Source organism: Schistocerca cancellata, chromosome 2, assembly GCF_023864275.1.
Source record: "Schistocerca cancellata isolate TAMUIC-IGC-003103 chromosome 2, iqSchCanc2.1, whole genome shotgun sequence".
Lineage (NCBI taxonomy): Eukaryota > Metazoa > Arthropoda > Insecta > Orthoptera > Acrididae > Schistocerca > Schistocerca cancellata.
In genome coordinates, this window is record NC_064627.1 from 265,237,065 (window position 1) to 265,245,585 (window position 8,521).

The window sequence follows — 8,521 nt, forward strand, 5'->3', positions numbered from 1 at the left end:
ACCAGCGATAGATATAGTTATTTCGGGCACTAAATTTGTTTGATGTCAGCAAGAAGTTTTAATCGTTATGACAATTAATCAGCGCAAGTTACGAATTATAATGTACGCACTCGTACTGAGAATTGTTGAACTGTTGTTGTCAATAGCAACCCACGTTACGGCTCACTGAACGAGGGTATTTAGGTTTAGATGTAATGAAATCCTAATTAGTATAACGATAAGCAACAGTTCAACGCATTGCAACACTAATAACGACTGTAGTATTGACAGAGTGTATACGATGTAATACTGGAACGTAACCTGTGTACTTCTGCTTTAGTCGGATGCCTAGTTTATACGCAGTTCGTGCTACATTCACTCAATTGAACATCTTTGGCTAAAAATTTCACCATTTATGCTAGTGCTGGGATGAGGTGTGTCTAATCTTGAAGGCAGGGCTGTTGTCAGTATACTTATTATAATCACGTACATAGATCCAAGTGGCATAGCCCAGAACATAATTCAAGCCACTGTAAAGTATGGAGTGGTGGTTACCTCACTCTACTTATCCAGTTTCCGTGTCTTCAGTGTATGCACGGTCGAAATAGATTCTGAATCAAAAATTTTATTTCAATTTTATGATTTTCCTTGTTGTGTAAACGGACGTAATATGAGCCAAGTGTGACAAGTAGTTTTAACGTCTTGAGGTCTGTTGATTATGTTACTGAGATGATAGTTCACAAATGAAGGCGCATGGTAGCAGTTGATGGTTAAAACAATGAAAAAAATTTTATTACATGTTATCTTTACCTGTGCAAGCAAAATAGTACGTTGAAAAATTGAGTACATATTGCTGAACAGGGACACAACCCAGTTTATCTATGATATGAAACCGCCCCTGCACCCATGGTATCAGTACAATGACCTGAAACAAGTTAAAGACTCGACTTATTGTTGCAGAAGAAGGAGGATTTCAGGAGAAGAAGATTGTTTTGCTTTCAAAAGGCGTCCGAATACGTGACTTAAAAAGAACGTTCACTGTGTTTCTGTCCACGATCTTACTGAACAAGTAAGGTCCCATAGTGTATACAGGGTGTTACAAAAAAGTACGGCCAAACTTTCAGGAAACATTCCTCACACACAAATGAAAAAAAGATGTTATGTGGACATGTGTCCGGAAAGCTTAATTTCCATGTTAGAGTTCATTTTAGTTTCGTCAGTATGTACTGTACTTCCTCGATTCACCGCCAGTTGGCCCAATTGAAGGAAGGTAATGTTGACTTCGGTGCTTGTGTTGACATGCGACTCATTGCTCTACAGTACTAGCATCAAGCACATCAGTACGTAGCATCAACAGGTTAGTGTTCATCACGAACGTGGTTTTGCAGTGAGTGAAATGTTTACAAGTGCGTAGTTGGCAGATGTCCATTTGATGTGTTGATTAGCACGGGGCAATAGCCACGGCGCGGTACGTTTGTATCGAGACAGATTTCCAGAACGAAGGTGTCCCGACAGGAAGACGTTCGAAGCAATTGATCGGCGTTTTATGGAGCATGGAACATTCCATGCCTATGACTCGCGACTGGGGAAGACCTAGAACGACGAGGACACCTGCAATGGACGAGGCAATTCTTAGTACAGTTGACGATAACCCTAATGTCAGCGTCAGAGAAGTTGCTGCTATACAAGGTAACGTTGACCACGTCACTGTATGGAGAGTGCTACAGGAGAACCAGTTGTTTCCGTACCATGTACAGCGTGTGCAGGTACTATCAGCAGCTGATTGGCCTCCACGGGTACACTTCTGCGAATGGTTCATCCAACAATGTGTCAATCCTCATTTCAGTGCAAATGTTCTCTTTACGGATGAGGCTTCATTCCAACGTGATCAAATTGAAAATTTTCACAATCAACATGTGTGGGCTGACGAGAATCCGCACGCAATTGTGCAATCACGTCATCAACACAGATTTTCTGTGAACGTTTGGGCAGGCATTGTTGGTGATGTCTTGATTGGGCCCCATATTCTTCCACCTACGCTCAATGGAGCACGTTATCATGATTTCATACTGGATACTCTACCTGTGCTGCTAGAACATGTGCCTTTACAAGAACGACACATGTGATTCATGCACGATGGAGCTCCTGCACATTTCAGTCGAAGTGTTCGTACGCTTTTCAACAACAGATTCGGTGACCGATGGACTGGTAGAGGCGGACCAATTCCATGGCCTCCACGCTCTCCTGACCTCAACCCTCTTGACTTTCATTTATGGGGGCTTTTGAAAGCTCTTGTCTACGCAACCCCGGTACCAAATGTAGAGACTCTTCGTGCTCGTATTGTGGACGGCTGTGATACAATACGCCATTCTCGAGGGCTGCATCAGCGCATCAGGGATTCCATGCGACGGAGGGTATATGCATGTATTCTCGCTAACGGAGGACATTTTGAAAATTTCCAGTAACAAAGTGTTTGAAGTCACGCTGGTACGTTCTGTTGCTGTGTGTTTCCATTCCATGATTAATGTGATTTGAAGAGAAGTAATGAAATGAGCTCTAACATGGAAAGTAAGCGTTTCCGGACACATGTCCACCTAACATATTTTCTTTCTTTGTGTGTGAGGAATGTTTCCTGAAAGTTTGGCCGTACCTTTTTGTAACAGCCGTATACAGGGTGGTCCATCTGAAGTTTTGGCTTTGATTATCTGGAAAACTATACATCGGGTAAAAATAGTGGGTAAGACAAGTTAGTAAGGTCAAAGGGGGACATCAAATGATACTACACGTGACCCACCCCCTTAGGTGGGCGGGGAGCAACTTTTAAATCTTAAATGGAAATCCCCATTTTTATTGCAGATTCGGATTCTCCACAAAGAAAGTAATAAAATTTTGTCTGAAACATTTTCTTAAACCATTGACAGATGGCACTGAAATCGAGAAAAATTAAAATTGGGGAAGAACTCTGATTTATTTAGAACTGTCGAAGAAAGACGCATGAAATCGATAAAAAATGTGGACCAGCTCTTTCGTTACGCCAAATTAAGCTATTTTTGTACAAAATATACTGTATCCTACTTTTAGCGTTACCAAGGAACGACATGGGGTGCTTCATTAGTGTGAGCCTCCTTGACTCTCACAGTTTGGAGTGCTTCATTAGTGTCAGTTCCCTTGCCTCTCATATATTGGGGTGCTTAATTAATGAAATTAGCCAGGAACAAATTGTTCAAAATTATCCCCATTTGCTTCGATGCATGAAGTCAATCGTCTGCAAAAGTTGTCCACAGTTTCGAGCAGCACATCCCGTGATATGGCTGCACACGCTCTTTGAATGCGCTGCTCCATATTGTTTCGGGTTGTGGGCTGTCTTTCATAAACAATATTTTTTAAATAACCCCACAAGAAAAAAATCAGGAGATGGTAGGTCTGGTGAACGTGGAGGCCACTGAATTGGTCCGCCGCGTCCTATCCACCGACCAGGGTACCGTAAATTTAAAACGTTCCGCACATTTTTAGCATAATGGGGAGCTGCTCCGTTCTGTTGGAACCACATTCGTTGCCTAGTTTCTAAATCAACATCTTCCATTAGCTCCAACAAATCACCGCGGGGAAGTTGTAAGTAAGATTCCCCAGTAACATTTCGGTCAAAAAAACACAGTCCTATCAAGTAACCGTTTAAAATTCCACACCAGACCATTAACGATCGCCGCATCTCGTGGTCGTGCGGTAGCGTTCTCGCTTCCCACGTCCGGGTTCCCGGGTTCGATTCCCGGCGGGGTCAGGGATTTTCTATGCCTCGTGATGGCTGGATGTTGTGTGCTGTCCTTAGGTTAGTTAGGTTTAAGTAGTTCTAAGTTCTAGGGGACTTATGACCACAGCAGTTGAGTCCCTTAGTGCTCAGAGCCATTTGAACCATTAACGACCATATGTGTTGATTGTCAACGGGTGTGTGACAGTGTGAATTGACAGGGGACCAATAATGACAATCATGACGATTTAATTCGCCATTGCTTTTGAATGTGGCTTCATCGGTAAACACAGTGTATCTAAAAGAATCATTATCACTTCTTATCACTTCCAAGGTCCATTGGCAGAAACGCACGCGTATTTGCATATATTTCGGCGTTAATGCCTGTGCCAGTGTGATATGATACGCATGACATTTATGTGCCTTCAAAATCCTCAAAACAGTTGATTTCGGTTTTCCAGTTTGTCTCTGAATCGCACGACTATTCATTTCGGGATCCAGTTGAACACAGGCGAGAACGGTAAGGGTACGAGCGTCATTTTCATTGTATTCGCGATGACGAGGTGGATGGTGCATGTATCCATTTCGAGCTCATTGAATGCAATTTCGAATAATGTTTTCGTTTGGATGTAGTCTGTTTGGGAAACGATCCGCCTACAATTGCGCAGCTGCAGCGTAATTGTTATGGCATTCACCTAAAATTAACATCATATCAACAATCTCTCTAGGAGGATAGTGAGCCATGTTTCGCTAAAGAATAATTCACTTTCGTCAGTTGATGTTTACGGTTCACAATCTGAAAGTGAAGTGACGTTTGATCGCATTGCACCAGCATTTACGCTGAGCCATAGTTCGCAGTTTGGCCACGGTAGCGCCACAGTCAGGTAAGTAAAGCAATTGTGAAGAGTTCCCTAACGAGATTTTAATACCATTCCACCTCCCTCCATCAAAATCTATGGCGGGTAGACACATTTCGTAAAAAAATTACTTGGTTTGGCGCTATAAAAGAACTGATGCACATTTTGTATCGATTTGATGCGTCCTTCTCGGACCTCTCAAAAAGTCGGAGTTCTTCCCCAATTTTAAATTTTCTCGATTTCAGCGCCATCTGTCAATGGTTTAAAAATGTTTCAGACAGAACTTGATTACTTTTTAATGGAGAATCCGAGTCTGGAATAAAAAATGGGGGTTTCCATTTAATATTTAAAAGTTGGCCCCCGCCCCACCCAAGGGGGCGGGGACTGGAGGTCAGGTGTAGTATCATTTGATGTCCTCCTTTGAACTTACAAACGTGTCTTACCCACTATTTTTACCCGATGAATAGTTTTCCAGATAATCCCATCCGAAATTTCACATGGACCACCCTGCGGATGTAGGTCGCTCTATCGCATTCCAGTCGACGAAATGGAAATGTTTATTAATTCATTTTGCGCTCATACCGATTCTGCTTCTACCTCTGGTTGACCTCAAACCTAACCTCTGTTCATTTACATGGTCAGAGTGTGAATATCCATGAAAATGAAATGCAAGTTATAGTTGGGTACTACCTTCCCAATGTTCCCTTCTTTTAAATTTTTGTGGAAGAGATTATGCAATATTCTTCTTAAATATTTGTTGCGATATGGAGTTAGTTTTACCGTTCTCAACTGTTCGTGATCAGAGTAGAACCATGATAAAAAATAAGCCTCAGTAACTCTTTGTGGTAAGGGACTTCAAAAAGTAAGTTAAACATTATTATGCCAGGGCAAGTAAATTTTATTGGATGCTGCACTAGATGTCTAAGTGACACACATACGTAGGACAACATTATAATAAAGTCTCTGTGAACAGCGGTCCTAATGTTCAATTACTCAATTCCTCGACGACAGAAATGCGCTACTTGGTCGTGGAACCATACGAGAATACCTCTGTAAACGTCTTCATCTTTGGAAAATCCCTCTTACCTCCAGATGTTCTTCCTCGACTGCCTTACAGAGTGAGGTGGCGCAGTGGCTATCATAGTGGACTCGCAGTCAGAACGACGGCGATTCAAATCCGCGTACGGCCATCAAAATTTGTCTTTTCCGTGCTTTTCCTGCACGGTCTCAGACAAATGCCGGCATGGTTCCTTTGAAAAGGGCACAGCCAGTTACCTTCTCCATCCTTCCGTAATCCGAGCTTATGATCCGTCTCTAGTGACATAGTTGTCTACAGGACGTTAAATTCTAATCTACCTTACTTCTGTTACCTAGACACTGCCGTCTGTGGTGGATGTTGATGGCCTCTTTCCCGATTAGCATCACCCATGTCTCTGCGGCCTATGTCAAAATTTAGAAACTATTTCATTACGGCTGGATGCGACGTTGTAATCTGATCCATTCCCGGTGAATATGTGTGCAGATTAGGAGTTTTGCCCACAAAGAATCGTACTGTCCTAGTATTTCAGCTATGTAGTATGGTAACAGTTGACGTGCCATTTCACTCCCACACGGGTGGTGGACTCTTACCTGCCAGGATAGCCGAGACCGCTAACGCTCTGCTTCCTGGACTCGGGTAGGCGCGCCGGCTCCTGATCGAATCCACACGGCGGATTAACGACGACGGCTGATGTGCCGGCTAGCCCGGGTTGTGGTTTTTAGGCGGTTTTCCACATCTTACTAGGCGAATACCGGGCTGGTCTCCACGTCCTGCCTCAGTTACGCGACTCGCAGATATTTACAACACATTCACACTATTTCACGATTTACACTCGACACAGACAGCTGGGGTACACTAATTCCTTCCCGGGGGGTATGGGGTGGCGGCACGAAGGGCATCTGGCCATCCTTACAATTAACCATGCCAAATCTGTACTTAACCCTGCCGACCCAGCGCACAATGCGGGTTAACGGCTGTAGCAAAAGAAAGAAAGACAAGTGGTGGACTGTTATCCGTATTCCAGCAGAAATGTCTATGCAGAAAACTCAGAATATATTCTTTTTTCTGAGAACGTGCCACATTTGCTGGGTAATGGTCCTTAGCGTAAGATGGTTTTAGAAAGCATCGCTCGTGCGAAACTCATCTTGCCCTTTGCGAACTGCTGGGTGACAATTGTTAAACTATAAATTAGTTACAAACTACTGCGTGCACACAGTATATCCAGCACGTAGGCTAGGCGCAAATTGAGAAGCGTATAGTACGTGTGACGTGACACGACACTGCAGCGCGACACGCTCGTGCCGCACCGGTCGCGCGGGTGCAGCGCATATTGCGACGCGTACACCATACTTCGCACGCGCCGACTGGCGACGCTCTGCGCTGTGACTGAACCGAAGTGCGCGCAACCTGTTATCTTTCTCAAACGATTTTACAGAAACTATTCTCTGAAAATATATGATTTTTGCCTTACTTGTAGCGTTATATGTCAGCTTCGTGCCCATCACCTCGCTAATGACCATTCTTATTGTGATGTACATATTTCAGTAAGACACTACGCAAAATTCAAAAAGTTTGCAACGAAAATTAGGGGTCGCTATGATTTTGCGTTTGGTGCGTATTACACCATATGTTGCTGCGTATGAAATTTAGCTAACTTTTGTTTAGACTTGGGAGGAGATCCCTATCTGCCTCCGATCTCGAGAAAATGGATCCCATGTAGCGCGCTCACTTCCGATCTCACGCCCGCGAGAATGAAATACTCGCAACATCTCTCGTATCTCCTAAACCGCTCGAGACATCGAAACGAAAGTTTGGCGAATGATAGCACACAAGGAGGAGAGACTTTTGCCAATTATTAAACACACGGAACTTTCTTATCTATGGCGATATATCACTACTTATACTTCTTTTTTTATTTATTTCACGCCAGTGACTGTAATTTTTTAAGAGTTATCGACAGCTAGCGAAACAAGAGCTTCCTAGTATGAAAATAAACATGAAATTTCTTCTTTTATGTTACTGCAAACCGATACTATGAGGTTTTTCGTAAGCTATTGAATTCTGTAATTTGTCAATTATTTGTTTAATGAGGCCCTACGTTTCGGAATTCTGTCTCAATAGCTGCTGTGAGATGAGTTTGGCAAATTACATTGTGACAAAGAAAGTACAATTAAACCAGTCACCAAGAGAAATGTGACCTTTACTCATAAATGGTAATGCTTCTTCGAATGAGAAAAGGTTAACAACTCACACAAAAACAGATTGGCAATTCTGTTGGAATTTTGGTGGAATCCCCGTAACCCATCGTTTTTTTTAACACTGAGCGACGGGAATGGAAACTTACCAAAGGATTTTATTCCTTCTCTTGATCTAAGCAGTATTAAAATAATGACGAGCGTTCCTTCAGGCGGAATGATAGGCACATGCCAGATACTATTTACTCACCTAGGGCTTGCCAAACTGACAATGCGTGATCGCGAATAAAATAGTTGTTATTGAGAAAAATAAACAATTGATCTGTCGGACAACACAATGGTCAGTGTATTGTCAGCAGCGAAGGATAATGCGCGCGACAGGAATGCACAAGTTAGCCAAGGGTGCCTTGTGAGATGGAGTTCGAAAAACACTGTCATGAAAGTAGATCTGCCTTTGTCAGGAGCACATTTCAACAAATTAAATATATCTAATCATAACACTCTTTTAGGATATTCCTACTTTCGTAATAATACCGACCATTTTCTTCATTTGCGTAGCCTGTTGTTGTATAATTAGTTTATTAATGCTGATAATGTCCATGCAACAACTGAAATGCTTTTTCTCATCACGGCGAACCAATTAAAACATTGTTATTTGTGACTGCTTTTCGACTGTTTCTAGCTTGCAGTGGAAATATGTTGTTCA